The sequence below is a fragment of the Phacochoerus africanus genome, chromosome 1, assembly GCF_016906955.1.
Source record: "Phacochoerus africanus isolate WHEZ1 chromosome 1, ROS_Pafr_v1, whole genome shotgun sequence".
NCBI classification, from domain to species: domain Eukaryota; kingdom Metazoa; phylum Chordata; class Mammalia; order Artiodactyla; family Suidae; genus Phacochoerus; species Phacochoerus africanus.
In genome coordinates this window covers 195,784,558-195,800,899 of record NC_062544.1, presented here as the reverse complement: position 1 = coordinate 195,800,899, position 16,342 = coordinate 195,784,558, and the positions used below count along the sequence as shown (strand labels likewise).

Sequence of the window (16,342 nt, the reverse complement as noted above, 5' to 3'; positions counted from 1 at the left end):
TAGTCTTCCTCTAGAAGCTATTAATGATGATTAATCATCTGTTCTATAACTTTGATTAAAAGTCGTTGCTCTTCAGCTTATTGTTTGATTATAAAATCTTTGTCAGTTTGAAAGGTAACTTTTTTACTTGAACATTTGAAAATCAAGAAATTGAAGAATTTAGTGAGCTAAAGTATACTGGCTGTTTAATTCTCATCTAGAATTTTAAAATGAGTTATTGTAGTCATTGCTTTTTATATATATGTATGTATATATATATGTATATGCACATATATAAAAATATTTTAAGTTTTTCATTTTTATGAACTCTTAATGACACTTGTTAGTTTTACAGTAAATCATTTTTTGAAATTTTTTCTAATAATTTATTATTTCTGATGAAGTTCTTAAAATTGAGGAACTGCTGGCACTTTCCAGAGTGGCTGCATTTTACATTCCTACCAGCAGTGTGTGAGGGTTATGTTTCTCCACATTTCTCGATAACTTTATTGTCATTTTGTTGATAACAATTCTGATGGGTGTAAAGTGGTATCTCATTTTGATTTTGCTTTTGATTTGCGTTTTCCTGATGGCTAATGATGTTGAACATATTATTATGTGCTTATTAGCCATTATGTGTGTTTTTTGGTGGAAAATCTATTCAGATATTTTGCCTATTTTAAAGTTGGGTTGCTAGCCTTTTTTTTTTTTAATATGATTTTATTTTATTTTATTTTTTGTCTTTTTGCTATTTCTTTGGGCCGCTTCCACGGCATATGGAGGTTCCCAGGCTAGAGGTCGAATCGGAGCTGTAGCCACTGGCCTACGCCAGAGCCACAGCAACGCGGGATCTGAGCCACATCTGCAACCTACACCACAGCTCACGGCAACGCCAGATCGCTAACCCACTGAGCAAGGGCAGGGACCAAACCCGCAACCTCGTGGTTCCTAGTCGGATTCGTTAACCACTGTGCCACGACGGGAACTCCTAGCCTTTTTTATTATTGAGTTGTAACATCATATTCTAAACAGAAAGTCCTAATTTGTTTTGCAAAAATTTTCTTCCATTCTGTGGGCTGTCTTTTCACTTTTCTTAATGGTGTCATTTGAAGCAACATGTTACATATTTTCTTTATTTTTTTTCTTTTGTTGCCTGTGCTTTAGATATCATATCTAAGAAACTATTGCTTAAATCCAAAGTTTTAGGTCTTTGACCATTTGGAACTAATTTTTTATATGGCATGAAGTTGGGTTCCAATTTCATTCTTTTGCATGTGGATATCCAGTTGTCCCAGCACACTTTTGTTACAATGACAAATTTTTGTGACTTTTTATCTATACTTTCTAGATCTTATTTGTGGTTGAAGAGGTTGAATTTTATTGACTACTCCCATACCATTGTCTAAAATTAGAATAAATTTACTGAGAATCGAAGAAAAATGTTGTGAATAAAAGCACTTAGGAGTCATATTTTTAGAAGGACAAAAGCTGGAGCAGCTTTTGTCATTCTTATGTCACAAAGTTTTAAAATGTGAAATAGAACACTTGGGCCTGAGACTGGGAGAAAGTCCTTCAGTACCTAAAGATTTTCATTTGGAACAGGTTTAAGATGGTTTTATGTAGTTCCAGAGGCTCTGAGGAGAAGTCATAGATACATTTGAATCCTGGAGAAGAAAGAACTTTGAAACAATTAGAGCTGTCTGATAATTTAGGAAAATTTAGCATCCTCACAGGAAAGCACTCATCATTGAAGGAGCTCAAGTAGAGGTTGAATCATTTTGTCATTAAACTTACATTGGATTTTGGCATGGAGCAAAGGTTGTTGAAGGGTTTCCATTTTCCCATTCTAGTTTGCTTTTGTAGTTGTGAAGGTTTTCTCTTTTAGAGTTCATCCTTTCCCAGATTTCTATCAACTAGCATAATGGGAGTGAGTGAAGGGAAGTTATTGTCTTGAAAGATAAAGTGGTATAAGCACTGTATTCCAGGTTTCTTTCTTTTTTCTTTCTTTTTTTTTTTTTTTTTTTTTTTTTTTGCTTTTTAGTGCTGCACTAGCAGCATATGGACGGTCCCAGGCCAGGGGTCAAAATCAGAGCTACAGCTACTGCCTACACCTCTATCGCAACCATATGGAATCTTTGCCGCATCTGCAACCTACACCACAGTTCAGGGTAACGCCAGATCTCCTAACCCACTGAGTAAAGCCAAGGATCAACCCGCATCCTCATGGATACTAGTCGGGTTCGTTACCACTGAGCCACAATGGAAACTCCTGTATTCCAGTTTTTGATTAGCTGACATTATTATGCATTTTCCTGAAATCTAGTCTCCAGAGATAATTCTTTTTTTTTTTTTTTTGACTTCTCTAATCTTGTTGTAAAACAGATAAACACTGGGGACGAGGCATCATAGCAAGACGGAAGGGTGCAGAGAACTAATAATTGAAGTGTTAGTCTAACATCACATTTGTATATGGTTGTGATTTATTAATTATGAATTGAAGAAAGTTTGCACAGATTTCAAGAAAATATAAATTATAGTGCAAATGAAATTTCATTGTTATTGTTTCAGGAGAATCTAAATATTACCTTTCGGAGTTCCCTTCATGTCTCAGTGGTTAACGAACCCAACTAGGATCCATGAGGACGTGGGTTTGATCCCTGGCCACACTCAGTGGGTTAAGGATCCGGTGTTTCTGTGGCTGTGGTGTAGGCTGGCTGCTACAGCTCTGATTGAACCCTTAGCCTGGGAACCTCCATATGCTGGGGCTGTGGGCCTGAAAAGACAAAAGACCAAAAAAAAAAAAAAATTAACTTTCCTGATTCAGGAAATTATGCAGTTACTTTGTAAATGATTAGGAGAGAATGTAGTTCAAAGCAGGAAATGTCCTAGTGCATTTTTGTACTTTTGTGTTAGATGCATTTGAATCATATGTTTTAAAGTTTAGAAGAAACCTGATCATCATATAAGCTGATTGAGGCAAATGAATTTAAATTTGGTATTGAGACAAAATGATTTAAGGACCATTAGTGGTAAGACTCTCAAATCGTATTGCTCAAAATAGAATTGGAAATAAAAAATTAGTTGTCTTTTATTTCTTTGAGATTTTGGAATGATCTTTAAAACAGAGAAAATCTTTTGAGCTTAGCATATTCTGTGTTTTAAACTTTTATCTTGTTTGCTCATTTTACAGGCTTTTCCTTATTTTTTAATTAAAATTTTTTTTATTAAAGTATAGTTGATTTACAATGTTCTGTCCATTTCTGCTGTACAGCAAAGTGATCCAGTCATACATACCTATACATTCTTTTTCTCATATTATCTTCCATCATGTTCTGTCACAAGTGATTGGATATAGTTCCCTGTGCTATAAGACGTCATTGCTTATCCATTCTAAATGTAGTAGTTTGCAGCTGTTAACTCCACACTCCCAGTCTATCCCACTCCCTCCTCCTCCTCCCCGTTGGCAACCACAAGTTCTGTTCTACATGCCTTTGAGTCTATTTCTGTTTAAATAGGTTCATCTTCTGCATACAAGTGATGTCATACAATATTTGTTTTTCTTTTTCCTGGCTTAAACTTCACTTAGTATGATTATCTCTAGTTGCAACCATGTTGCTGCAAATGTCATTATTTTGTTCTTTTTATGGCTGAGTAGTATTCCGTTGGGTATATATACCCCATCTTCTTAATTTCATTCATCTGTCGTGGACATTTAGGTTGTTCCATGTCTTGGCTGTTGTGAATAGGGCTGCTATGAATGTATGGGTGCATGTATCTTTTTTGATAGTAGTAGTTTTGTCTAGATATATTCCCAGGAGTGGAATTGTTGGATCACATGGTAATTCTGTATTTTGTTTTCTAAGGAACCTCCATACTGTTTTCCATAGTGATTGTACCAATTTGCATTACCCCCAGCAGTGTAAGAGAGTTTCCCCATAACCTTTCCAGCACTCGTTACTTGTAGACTTATTATTAATGATAGCCATTCTGACTGGTGTAAGGTGGCACCTCACTGTAGTTTTGATTTGCACTTCTCGCTCTCCCTTATTTTAAAGACTATTCCAAAATGTCACTTTGAGCATCCATGGCCTTGATCTTAGTTGGGAACATTTGGCTTAAAAGCTTTCTTTTTGTGATGCTGGTATAGATATGCATCAATGAGCAGTTGGTGCAAATTGATTAAAGTTTACAATGTCTTTATATAACTAACTTTTTAAGTCTTAAAGTTTTTGTTATTGTGTGTATTCTTTTATGCTTAAGAAAGTAAAAACATTGTTTTTAAACTGTATGGGTTTTCCCTTGAAGTTACTATACATTAAAAAAAAACTATTGAAGTATATAGTCAAGATTTTTTTCTTTGCCTGTTTTTGAATGGACCTGCTAAAGGATTGCTACTGTTCTCCCACCATAAGTTAGTAAAAGCCTTCACTTTTCCTCAGTTAATAAATGTAAGACATGTATATGCAATATAGGACAGAATGTGGAGGAAACATTGCAGAACATATTTTCCTATGGTTGACTTTTGCCTGTAATATAACAGTCCTATTAGTTAAATTTATTAGAGAGGGATTCATTGTATTAAAGAGTATGCTACATTCAAGTAGAATTCGCTATATCACAATTTAAGAAAGCCCGTTGGAGTTGAAATTTGAAAACATTGTGGACCTTATTTAGTATGTGCAGATGAGCTTGAAAAGATTGATACCTGACCACCAGTTCTTTTGCATGTATATAATCATCTGTACTTTGATTCACAGCTACACCACCTATTTAAAGAATCTGTTGCTCTTTGCTGCATCTTTTTTTTTCAGCTCTGTTAGTCAGGAGCCATTGATCCCAGAGCTTTGCTTTTCCTCAACCTTGACTGTAATAGCTATATGAAAGCTAGCCCAGCAAAATTGAATTTCCAACAGTGTGACTTCATTATTAGTGGACTTGGAGTATTTTAGGTTGTACATTTCAAGTCCGAGATCTTGTCTTTTTTTAAGTATACAGGAGTTGACATTAGAGTGTATAGAGCCAAGTGAGACTGTGTTAGGGGCTGATTTCATAAAAATATGGGTTAGAACTTAGCAATTTTCAGGGGACATGCTGAACTTTTAGGTGTTCCCTCTGTTCTGTCACCTCACCTCTTTACCCCAACATGAAATGATGTTCTTATCTGTATTTGTAGATGCTTAGACACAAGTTTACAGTGTTCACCACATCTGTCTTGTATAGCAGTTACTCCTTTATGTATCTTATTTTGTTTTATATTTTATTTTACTTTATTTTAGGCCGTGCCCACAGTTTGTGAAAGTTCCCAGGTCAGGGATAAAACCCAAGCCACAGCAGTGACCTAAACTGCTGCAGTGACAACGCTGGATCCTTAGTCTACTGCGCCACAAGTGAATCCCTTTATGTGTCTTATTTTAGAGGAGGGAATATTTGAATTGTTTACACCCTATGTTACCTAATAGAATATACTTTACTTAGTAGAAAAAGTATTATGGAATAAGTAAATTTGATAGTAGTGCTCAGAAGTAGAATTTTGGTGAATCTGTCAACATTGAACAGATATTTTGTAACTTAAGTATATCTTCTATTAATAGAATAAAACTTTACCTGATAATACTACTTTAGTTGTTGAATATATTTCATGGTTTTGACTTCACATTGATTAACTAGAATGCTGGAATTAGCCTCATTTCTTCATCTGTGGGATAGGGGATAACAATTATTCTTGTACCGTAGTCAGTTCAAGCCCTGTCTTATTCTAGGCTTCTAGTAATCTGTGGCTGGTTTCACCTTCCATTGATTTTACTTCTTTAGCTAAGAAAAATCTTATAAAAATCAAAAAGTGTGTGGCATGTGAAGGCCCCTGTACTGAAACCAAGCTTGCCTTCCTTATACCCCACAAGAAACAGACTCAGTGAGGTTATTGAAGGTTTCCTCGACCATATGCCAGAGAGAGACTTGAGTTTAGAGCCAGGGATGGAAAGTGCTACATCATCCTGTTAGGCCACCAAATTTGTATTAATCACCAAATAATACCCTTTTCCTTAGCGATTTTAGAATTTAAAGAGAACTTAATGCATGTAGCATCAAATCTCTATGAATTTAGTGTGGCTGAGAAGATTGCACATTATTTGGAAGGGAGGATAATGATTGAAAAGAAAGATGTGTAAGGTCGTATTATAGGTTTTTTTCTGGAGAAGGTAGGCTGTGAAGGGGAAGGAAGAAATTGACATATAGGAAGATTTCTCTGTGAGGGTTTTATTTTTTCTTTTTTGGTCAGCACCTGTGGAATATGGAAGTTCCTAGGCTAGGGGTTGAATCGGAGCTGCAGCTGCTAGCGTACACCGTGGCCACAGCAACTTGGGATCCCAGCCACATCTGCAGCCTACACCACAGCTCACAAAAAACAGACATGACTAGTCTTTTTCATCTGTGTCAAGGGTCAGCAAACTAAGGCCTGCTTTTTGTAAATAAATTTTCATTGGAACATACCAAGCCCATTTGTTTATGTTATTGTCATTATGTTAAAATGATAGCATTGAGTAGTTGCCACAGAGACTCTGTGGCTCCAAAAGCCTAAAATAGGTGCTATCCAGCCCTTCACAGAAAATGTTTGATTTATATGCCTACCCATTCCTCTCAATAATACCTTTTTTCAACTTTTCTATAAATTTGAACTCTTGCATACCTTTCACATAGATTCAATCAATTTTTGACCTTTTTTGCACATTTGCTTTATATTATTATTAATCATCTCTCATCATTTTTATTTGTCATTATTTTAGTTGAGCCATTTGAGACTAAATTGTACACTTCATGTTTTTTTTTTTTGCTTTTCAATACTTGTGGTATCTCTTGAGAACAAGGACATCTCTTGTATAACCTCAATGCAGTGATCTAATTTAGGGGTTTTTAACATGGATGCAGTATTGACAATACTATCATTTAACGTATTTCATATTCAAATTTTGTCTGTTGTTCACACGATCTTGCCGACATTTGTTTTTGCTTTGATGTAGGATCCAATCCAAGATCACACACTGAATAATCTGGCCTCAGATTTTCTTTGTGTCTTATTACATTGCTGGTTTTGAAGGACATGCCTCCATTTGGGTTTGTTTGCTTCCTTAGGAACAGGTTCTGATTATGTTAACTGTGGTTTTAAAGAAATGAAAAGGATGGAATCCCCTAACAAGAAAAAGCTTTAAAAGGATTCGGGATCAAAAATCAAGAGTGAGTGTAAAATCTCTTTGTAAAGAAAGAATTTCTTATTCATTGTTTCTACATAGTTTCCACTCTTTGTGTGTGCGTGCGTGTGTGTGTGTGTGTGTGTGTGGTGACAAGTTTAAAAAAAAAAAGAACTGAACATGCTATATTTAAAGAGCATAGACTTTGGAGATGGTGACATAGTTTAAATAGCAGCTTTTTTTGTGAATAACTACTGTGAATAATTATTCGAATATAAGCAAATTAACAATTTAGGGCCATTTGTAAAATATGGCTAATACATTCCTGCCTTTTCGGGTTGTTTTGGGGAGTAAATGAGGTAACACATGCAGAGTAAAGAGATGTTATTTTGTGTGGTACTGATTTAAATATAGTAAGTTTGGGAAAAAGGGAAATTATTATGAGGTAGAGCTGTCAAAAAGAAACTTCAGTGGAGAAGATTGCGCTTGAACTGTGACTTAAAGGATAGGTTGACTTTGGATAAAGTATCTGGGTGTGAAGAATGCATTGGAAGTTTTTCACTGTTACAGGGATATGGTCAGATGAGTGTGGGAAATAATATAAGTTTGAGGAGATTGGAAGAACCGTCAAACCTTGGTTTTTCAGTTTGAAAATCCGGATTATATTCTAGCCTTTGTCATTGGTTAGTTTGAATTGGGGTAAATTACTTAACCTGTCTGGACTGTATTTTCTGGTTCTGTAAAATGACATGTATGTTACCAGTGTTCCTCAGAGAGGAGAAACATCACTAATAGGTTGGGGTGGTAAGGAAAGGCTTTCAGCAGTAAGGAATTGAGCAGGATCTTGAAAAATAGGTAAGCTCTGGATAGGTCAAGAAGGAAAGGGAGAGAGAGCTGTTAGATCACACCTACCAGGAGTTCCTGTTGTGGCTAATCAGATTAAGAACCCGATTTAGCATCCAGGAGGATAAGGGTTCCATCCCTTGTCTTGCTCAGTGGGATAAGGATCTGGCATTGCAGCAGGCTGTGGTGTAGGTTGCAGATGCAGCTCAGATCCCACATGGCTGTGGTGTAGGCCTAAAGCTGCAGCTTAAAAAAAAAAGAACAAGCATGCTAAATTAAAGAAGGCACCATTGAAAAGAAACCTGTTGTATCCCACTTAAAGGGATGCATATTGTGATGTAATGAGAGATTAAGATTGTAAATTCTAGGCTCTTAGTAGTAGGATCTTTGTAATTATGTGTGGCATTTAGAGTTGGGGAGTAGGAAATGGCTCTCTCAGTTATTTGAATAAAGTTTAGTGAGATGTATTGCAGTATAACTAGATACACTTTATGAAGCATTTTGGGGTGATGGTTTGTGGATGGTTTGCTTGGGGAACCTAAGGCCTTTTTGTTAGAGAGGAGGATACCTCAACTTTGTTCTTTCAAAATTTGGTGTAAGAAACACCAAGACTTAGTGGAAGGAAAGGGCAAATAAAATGTCCTTGAAGAATATGGGTTAGGTTGAAATATAGGGAAGTGATTCAATATATAAGCCTAAGGAGTCTTTGGAATGTTTCTGCATGTCAGTTGATTTTGGAACTTATTTCCTTATCTGTAGATTAAGTCAATGAGAGCCCTAATTATATGTGAATTCAGTCATTTATTGGAAAAATAAGAGAGATGGGAGCACATTTGACCACAAGTTGTTGCAGTAGGTTCTGGGAATAAACTTAATTGGGTGGAGTTGGGGATATTCTTGGTTCATAGAATGGCTGTGGTTTTTTTAATTTCAAAACCTGACTGACTATCCAGGATTTTCTAAGCTAATGCTTTCAGTAAATCCTGTTTCATAGAGTTGCTTTCTTGTGTTTGCAGAAGTGAACCTGAATGGTTACAGTGCTGAAACTTAAGTATCTCTTGGTTTTATAAAAGTTGAGAAATTGGAACAAGACAGTCCCCATATATTGTAATATACTCACTTTGTCTGTCTTCCCCCACTAGAATAAACTTTTCTTTCTGCTCTGCCTTTAGCATCTGAAATGATGCCTGGCATATAGTGGGCATTCAATACATAGTAATCAAATGAATGAAGAAATTATGGTATTTCATAGCATAATGCATAATTCTAATAATAATTAATTATAAATGAGGCCAGTATTTAAGAGAATTCACAGATTCTTACAAAGTTTTCCTAAAGTCTTTCCCCTTACTGCCTTTCTCCTTCCTCTTTGTTTATGGGCTTTGCTTTGATCAAATAAAAATATGTTGAGTCACATTTTAACTTTGTCTAGGAATCTAGTTATGCCTTTGGATAAAAATACCATGGCCAGATTTTTAGCCATAATTGGAAAGGACACTTAATATCCTGCAACAAAATAAAGACAGCAGTTTAAAAGTTTATTTTATTTTACACTAGCGATTATCAAAAATTTAAAACTCATTTAGTAAAAATCCCATACTTAAAATTTTTCTACCTAAAAATATTGAGTCTTGTTAAATTACCAGTGATAGGCGTGTGCAAAGAGCACATGTAGTTCATGTTTGTTATTTTCATAAAGCAAGTTTTATTTCCTACCTTGGATGACTTCTATAGAAAATCAGAAATTTCAGTACTTTAAAAATACCATGAAAGTAATGAATGCATTTAATACAAAAAAAAAAAAAAAGACGCTTTTCTACTAGCCCTATCCTCAGAAGACAACGGTGTTAAGAACTTGTGTTTGGTTTTTTCCGTGGTCACCATTATTTTTGTCTTTCTTGATCTTGTGAACTTTAGACAAAATTTATTGTCTTCAATTTTTCAGTGAAATGCCCTTGATAATGTCTCAGTGAAATATGTGTTATTTGAGTAATGCCTAGGGAGCGAACATTGTTGTAGATCAACATAAGGAAAACATGAGAATATAATAAGAGGTTTATTTGGCAGGAGAAATATTGGAGAATATTTCTATGTTTTTCTTTCCTCACACACATAATACTTCTGATGCTGGTGATCACCAAGTGTGTGGTGGTTTTTTCCATACCAGTTCTCTGTAACACCTACTGAGTGTCCTATAGTTCAGTTCAGTTCTGACGTTATTGAGCTGGAGTTAACCTGATCCCACAAGAGGTCAAGATTGCCCCCATTTCAGATGCAGTCCTAGGTTGTCACTTTGGACCAACTGATTGTAAATTGGAGGTCACATAACCCCCTCCTGGGATTGACAGTTTGTTAGAATGGCTCACAGAACTCATGAAGCTGCTTACTTATGCTGTTTACCAGTTTATTTTAAAGGATACAACAAAGAATACAGATGAACATTCAAATGGAGGAGATGCATGGGGCAGGGTTGAGGGGAAGAGGTGCAGAGCTTCTGTGCCCTCTCCAGGTGTACCACTCTCCTATTACCTCTATGTGTTCAGTGATCTGGAATCGCTCTGAACCCTGTTTTTTTAAGGATTTTATGGAAGTTTCGTTGTGCAGGCATGGTTAGTTCTTAACTCAGTTACCAGTCTACCTCCCTTTCCTGGAGGATGACAGGGTACAGTGGGACTTTTCAAGCTTCTAATCATGGCCTAGTCTTGTTGGTGACCAGCCCCATCCTGAACCTATCCAGGGTCTCACCAGGAGTCTCCTCATTAAAATAAAGGGCACTCCTCTCATCCAGCAGATTCTGAGGAATTTAGGGCCTCTTTCAGAAAGCAGGGTCAAACACCAAATAGTAAAACAAAAGATGTTCCCAGTGCTCTTATTTTCAGAAAATTTTAGCAGTCTGTCAGTAACTGTCAGTAACTGGGGGCAGCTCTGTGTGTGTTTGTATGTATATATATTTTTCCTGTTGTTTCACAGTAGCAAATGGATCAAATTATCAGTAAGGTCATTCTGGATGTACTTTGAACAAAATTCTGGTATTTTTCTGTATCCTCCTTGTAGTATTAACCTCAGTCTAGGAATTTGTACCTGGGTAGAGCTGGACCAGATGGAGATTTGGTGTTTGTGAAGTGTTTCTCCATTTAGAGAATTCTTTGGAAACTTGGGAGTTTGAAGCAGTTCCAGAAGTTTATTTTTACATGTGTAGTATGGTTATAACTAGACTGTTCTTTCACCCTTTATCACTGTAAAGTCCATGATCTTTAAATAGGCTGTGATTAAATGAATACATGTTCAAGAACATTTGAGAGTTTGAAGAGATCAAGTGATTTTTAAAGAACAGGTATTTTATATTGGCTTGGAATGGAAAAAGTTTTTTAGGATGTCGCTTAATGGTAGTCACAGCTTTAGCATTCTGCAGCTGTGTGCTGAATTTTTGATCAAGAGCAATGGATAAAATAAGTGAGGAAAGGAGAACAACGTCAAAATTTATATATTGTTAAAGATATGTATTAAAGACCATTGTTCCTAGACTGCTTTTTTCTGTTACTACCTTGGCATGGTATAAAAAAGCAAGTTGATGAGGTCAGAATGTTCAGTGGTTCTTGGTTGACATTCACTTTATACTGAACCCATTCTGCTCTTCAATACTGCTTGTCTGTCTTTTGAATGAAACAGCCAGTGTTACTTTATATTTCTCCTAATCATCGACATGGAAATCAAGCAGAATTTATTAAAGTTCCAAGTGGGATTTGCTGACTTCTTTCAAATTAGAAAATCAGTCACTTACTAATGACATTCAAAGTTAGACAGAATCAAACTGTTAACATCTTTATTATTATACTATAGAAGATGCATGCTAATAGAATTTATGGAGCACATTAAATTGTCCATGTTAGTAGACATCAGGGAGAACTCACTCAGCTTGTACTGCCTATAAGAAACTTTCTGGAGTGGGCAACTGCCAAGTTACTTCCTATTCATGTTTGTGAATTATTTTGATGTTATATATAGAAAGAGAATAATTTCAGACTACACAGATATTCAGTAATCTACATGGCATTCAAAACCAAAATAAAGGTATATTTTTAAATATACTGTTTAATTTATGGAAAAGGCTTAATGGAAGCCTTATTAAACTTACCCATTATTTGCTGTCACTGAAAGTTATAGTCTCAGGAGTTAAGTGTTGCTATTTTAGGTAGCAGTTTCATTGCTTCTTAGCTATTATTTGGAATCCAGAAAACAGGCATAATAATGTTAGACTAATATTTCTTTAAAACATGGACATTTGATTAATCCAGTACCCATTATAGATGATTATTGTGATGTTAACTAAAAATAGGTATTATTACCTAGGGACCCAAATCTTGAAATATCCCTGCTTTCCCAGTTGGTAATCCTTTTCCTTCTCTCTCTCTCTTTTTTAATATCCAATATTTAATTAAGATATGATACTCCATTTTCAAAATGCCAATAGCAGTCTTTAAAAAAAACCAAACTTGCATTTTTGTTTTTATAAAATAAACTGTGCATGACATTTGTGAAAACATAAAGCTTTCTGGATTTTGAGATTGAATTTATTGATTGATTATTTCAGCAAATCTCTGGTTCTACTAAAGAACAGTTCATTGTGGTTCATCACACAAAATCTAGTAAAATAACAATGCTTCTATTAATTAATTGCTTTTTCTATCTTAGTTACTTTTTTGTTTGTTTCTTAGGGCTACACTTGCGGCATATGGAAGTTCCCTGGCTAGGGGTCGAATTGGAGCTACAGTTGCCTGCCTGTGCCACAGCCACAGTAACACAGAATTCGAGCCACATCTGCAGCCTACACCACAGCTTACCACAATGTCAGATCCTTAACCCACTGAGTGAGGCCAGGGATCGAACCTGCAACCTCATGATTTCTAAGTCAGATTCGTTTCTGCTGCACCATGATGGGAACTCTTATCTTAGTTACTTTTATTTGCTTGATATGCATTATCTTTTTTAGTTTTCATGACAACACCCCTCTGTGGGTACCATCGAAACCCTCATTTTACAGATGAGAATGAGAGATTTACTGGAGAGGTTGAGTAACTAGCCTAATGTGTCATGCTCAACAAGTGGTAGAGTCACAGTATTGTCACAGTTCTAAGTGTAGTTTCTTCTACCTTAAGTCTGAGAATTTGGTTAAGAATGGCTGAAGCTGTGAAATAGAGGGCAGTGTGAATATTTATTAAATAAGTGAATGCACTAATATAATTGATATATATAATATATAATAAAGAGCTAGACATTTATTTTTACAATTGTATATTGTAAAGAAATAGCTTGGCATAGGATATTTAGATGCATGTGGGAAGGAGTAGGGAATCCGGTGTGGTTAGAACAAGGACATAAAATATTCAAATTATTAGGAGAGGGGAAAGCAAGAAATAAAAATGGTAGATGTGAGATAGGGGTAAAATTTCATAGTAGCCACAAATAAACCTAGAAAATTTGAAAATGCATGGACAGCTTCATTATAGTAAACATCCATGTTCTTTTAGATTTTATTCCCTCCAGTGCTAGAATGCTAGTAGAGCAAGTTTCCGTATCTTTTCATGTCTTTCTTTCTATGATCTTGGGGCTAGAAAATGGTAATGAAAGGCGTTCTTGCTTGTTTCAGTCCGTCTGATTTCTTGGAGTAGTCTGTCCATTTTTGTAGAAAAATGAAGAGAAACCTTGACCTTCTGTTAGTGATTTACTTCAGGCTGTTGGTAACTCTTTTCATTCAGTTCTCCTTTGCTTTCCCAGTTCCTCTTAGCTGGCCTAAAATAATCAACAGGATCAAAGTTAAACCACAGACCCTAAAAAGAGCAAAGCCAGGAGATGCCTTTTAAGAGCAGCCATTATATTTTTAAATTTGCATCTGTGTTTGTAGAGTGACATTGCATTGAAGTGGTTTTTAAAATTTGTTTCCTAAGAGGTGATAGTTAAGATTATGTGTTTGAGTTAACACAGCATTTCAAAGCTAAGCATGGTTGTTAAATAAGTGGTCATAGTTCTTATTCTTTACCCTTGAAACAAAAATTACACTTCTAGGGTTCTGAATTTCAGATGTGATTTGCATTAGACTAACATTTGTCTTCGTTCTTCCTGAAATTGATTTTGTGAGGGATTGAGGAACAATCCAAATATGTTATTGTCATTGATTTTTATGATACCTGTGCAGATAAGTCTTCATTTTAACCATGAACCCTTTTGTGAGAGGGGTGAATTTTACCATATTTGTCTTGCTTTGTTCTAGGCATCTGTCAAGATGTATCTTCTATTGAAAAGAGACCAAGTATATTTAAAAAAGTATCTACAGAGTTCCCTGGTGGCCTAGGTGTTAAGGGTTCAACATCCCTGCTGGGGCTTGTGTCACTGTTGTGGCTTGGGTTCGATCTCTGGGAATTTTTGCAGGATGCAGGCATGGCCAAAAAACTTAAAAATTTAAAATGAAAAAAAATTAGCAGGAGTTCCTGCTGTGGCTCAGTGGGTTAAGGATTTGACGTCTCGGTGAGGATGCCGGTTTGATCCCTGGCCTTGATCACTGGGTTAAGGACCTGGCATTACCACAAGAGTAGGCTGAAGCTGCAGCTCCAGTTCAACTCTTAGCTGGGCAACTTGCATATGCTGCAGGTGGGGCCATTAAAAAAAAAGAGAAAAGGAAAAAGAAGTATTCACAATTATGTTAGTGCTTATGTGGAATGTCAGTGATCTAAAATTTACCTAGAGGATACAGCATATATCCAAAATCATGAAGATATGGAGATATGGAGATATGAGGTAACACCCTGGGGATAGAAAGTAATGGTGTTTGCTGACTGATTAGCTACAGGAGATGAGGGAGCCATACACAGAGGTAGAGCATACAGGAAAAGGAGCAAGTTGGGGTGGGCAATGAATTAATTGTATGTTATACATACTGAGTTTGAAATCCTAAGGGGGTATCTAGGGGAAAAATGATGTTCATTTGGCTTCAAGTAACTGAAAACACCATTTTAAACATATCAAAAAAAAAAATAGGCAAGAAGTTGCTATTTTTTTTTTTTATTTCATCGTCCTTAGTGGAAGGAATTCCATCGGGCCCCTTACCCCAGTTGAAAAATGGCTACTGTTGCAGGGCCTGTTAAAATAGAAGTGCTGCATCTGTTGACTGTTTTAGGGAAAGCAATTGCTTCCTTAGACTCTTCCTTTGCCTTGACGGCTGCCCTTTCGCACCCCTGGTTTCTGCTTACATCTTAGCAGACTGTTTTATGTGGCTGTCTGTAGCTGCAAGAAAGGCTGTGCATGTGAATGTTTATCTGGACAAGTTACTGCTTTGAACAGGATTGGGATCCTGTTAGCAAGGAGGCTGAAGGCAACTAATAGTTGTTACATAATTAAGTCGCTAATTAAGCAGCAACCCAACAAAGAAATCCCCTATTTCATCTTGAACTTTAAATTTTTAAAAAGCTGAATTTTCAGATAACCAAGTACTGTTCAATAATAAATTTTGGGATGCATGCCCATTAAAAATATTTTGGGCTTCAGACCTAATCCAAGTTGTAGGGAAAGGAAATTGAGGAATGTGGGTTGTGGGACTGGAGAGGCCAGTAGGCAGTGTAGAGACATTTAGGAAGAGGAATTGACAAAATTTAGTGATAGATATAGCTGACAGAGAGGGAAGAGGTAGGGATGATTTTTGTTTTTTTTGACTTGGGAAATGAATATTAAGCCATAAGCAGCAAAATAATTTGCTATAGAAATGGCTGTATTTTGTGCCTTCTAAGACTTTTTTGGTAAAGTTCCAAAAGTAGGGGGATTATGCACTTTAAAATCCCAGGCTCTCTCATGAATACTGATTACGTGAATTAAATAAACTTAACCTAATTCTCATCAGACGAAGCACCTGATTTCTGTATGTATAATATTTTAAAACTATTAATTCCAGCAGTTCCTATTGTGGTGCAGCGGAAACAAATCCGACTAGTATCCATGAGGACACGGGTTCTATTCCTGGCCTTACTCAGTGGGTCGGGGATCTGCCATTGCCATGAGTTGCACTGTAAGTCACAGATGTGGCTTGGATCCCGCATTGTTGTGGCTGTGGTTGCCAGCCATCTCTTTGGTAAAGCCACCTATCCAGGGAACTTCCATATGCCATGGATGCAGACCTAAAAAAATGAAGGAAAAAAAAAAACCTATTAATTCCACATAATATTTCAGTAACTAATTAGTTGGATGAAATACTCTAGGTCAAAAGTATTTGGAAGCTGGGTTGGGGTGGGTGACCAAAGGTTTATTATTGAGGGTTGGACTTATCCTGTCTCCTGATGCGTGACCTAGAT

General features: G+C 36.2%; 1 protein-coding gene across 7 annotated transcripts in view; it reads left to right on the top strand.

Moving 5' to 3' along the window:
• TBL1XR1 (TBL1X/Y related 1) overlaps positions 1-16,342 on the top strand; it is a 179,927-nt gene that overhangs the window by 61,200 nt on the left and 102,385 nt on the right. Inside the window, exon 1 of one of the 7 annotated variants that reach the window (XM_047786709.1) lies at positions 6,940-7,209. The exons of the other annotated variants lie outside the window; for them this stretch is intronic. The gene's annotated coding sequence lies outside the window, so the exon portion shown is untranslated. Of the gene's footprint in view, positions 1-6,939; positions 7,210-16,342 lie in introns of those variants that run through there. 7 annotated transcript variants of the gene reach the window in all.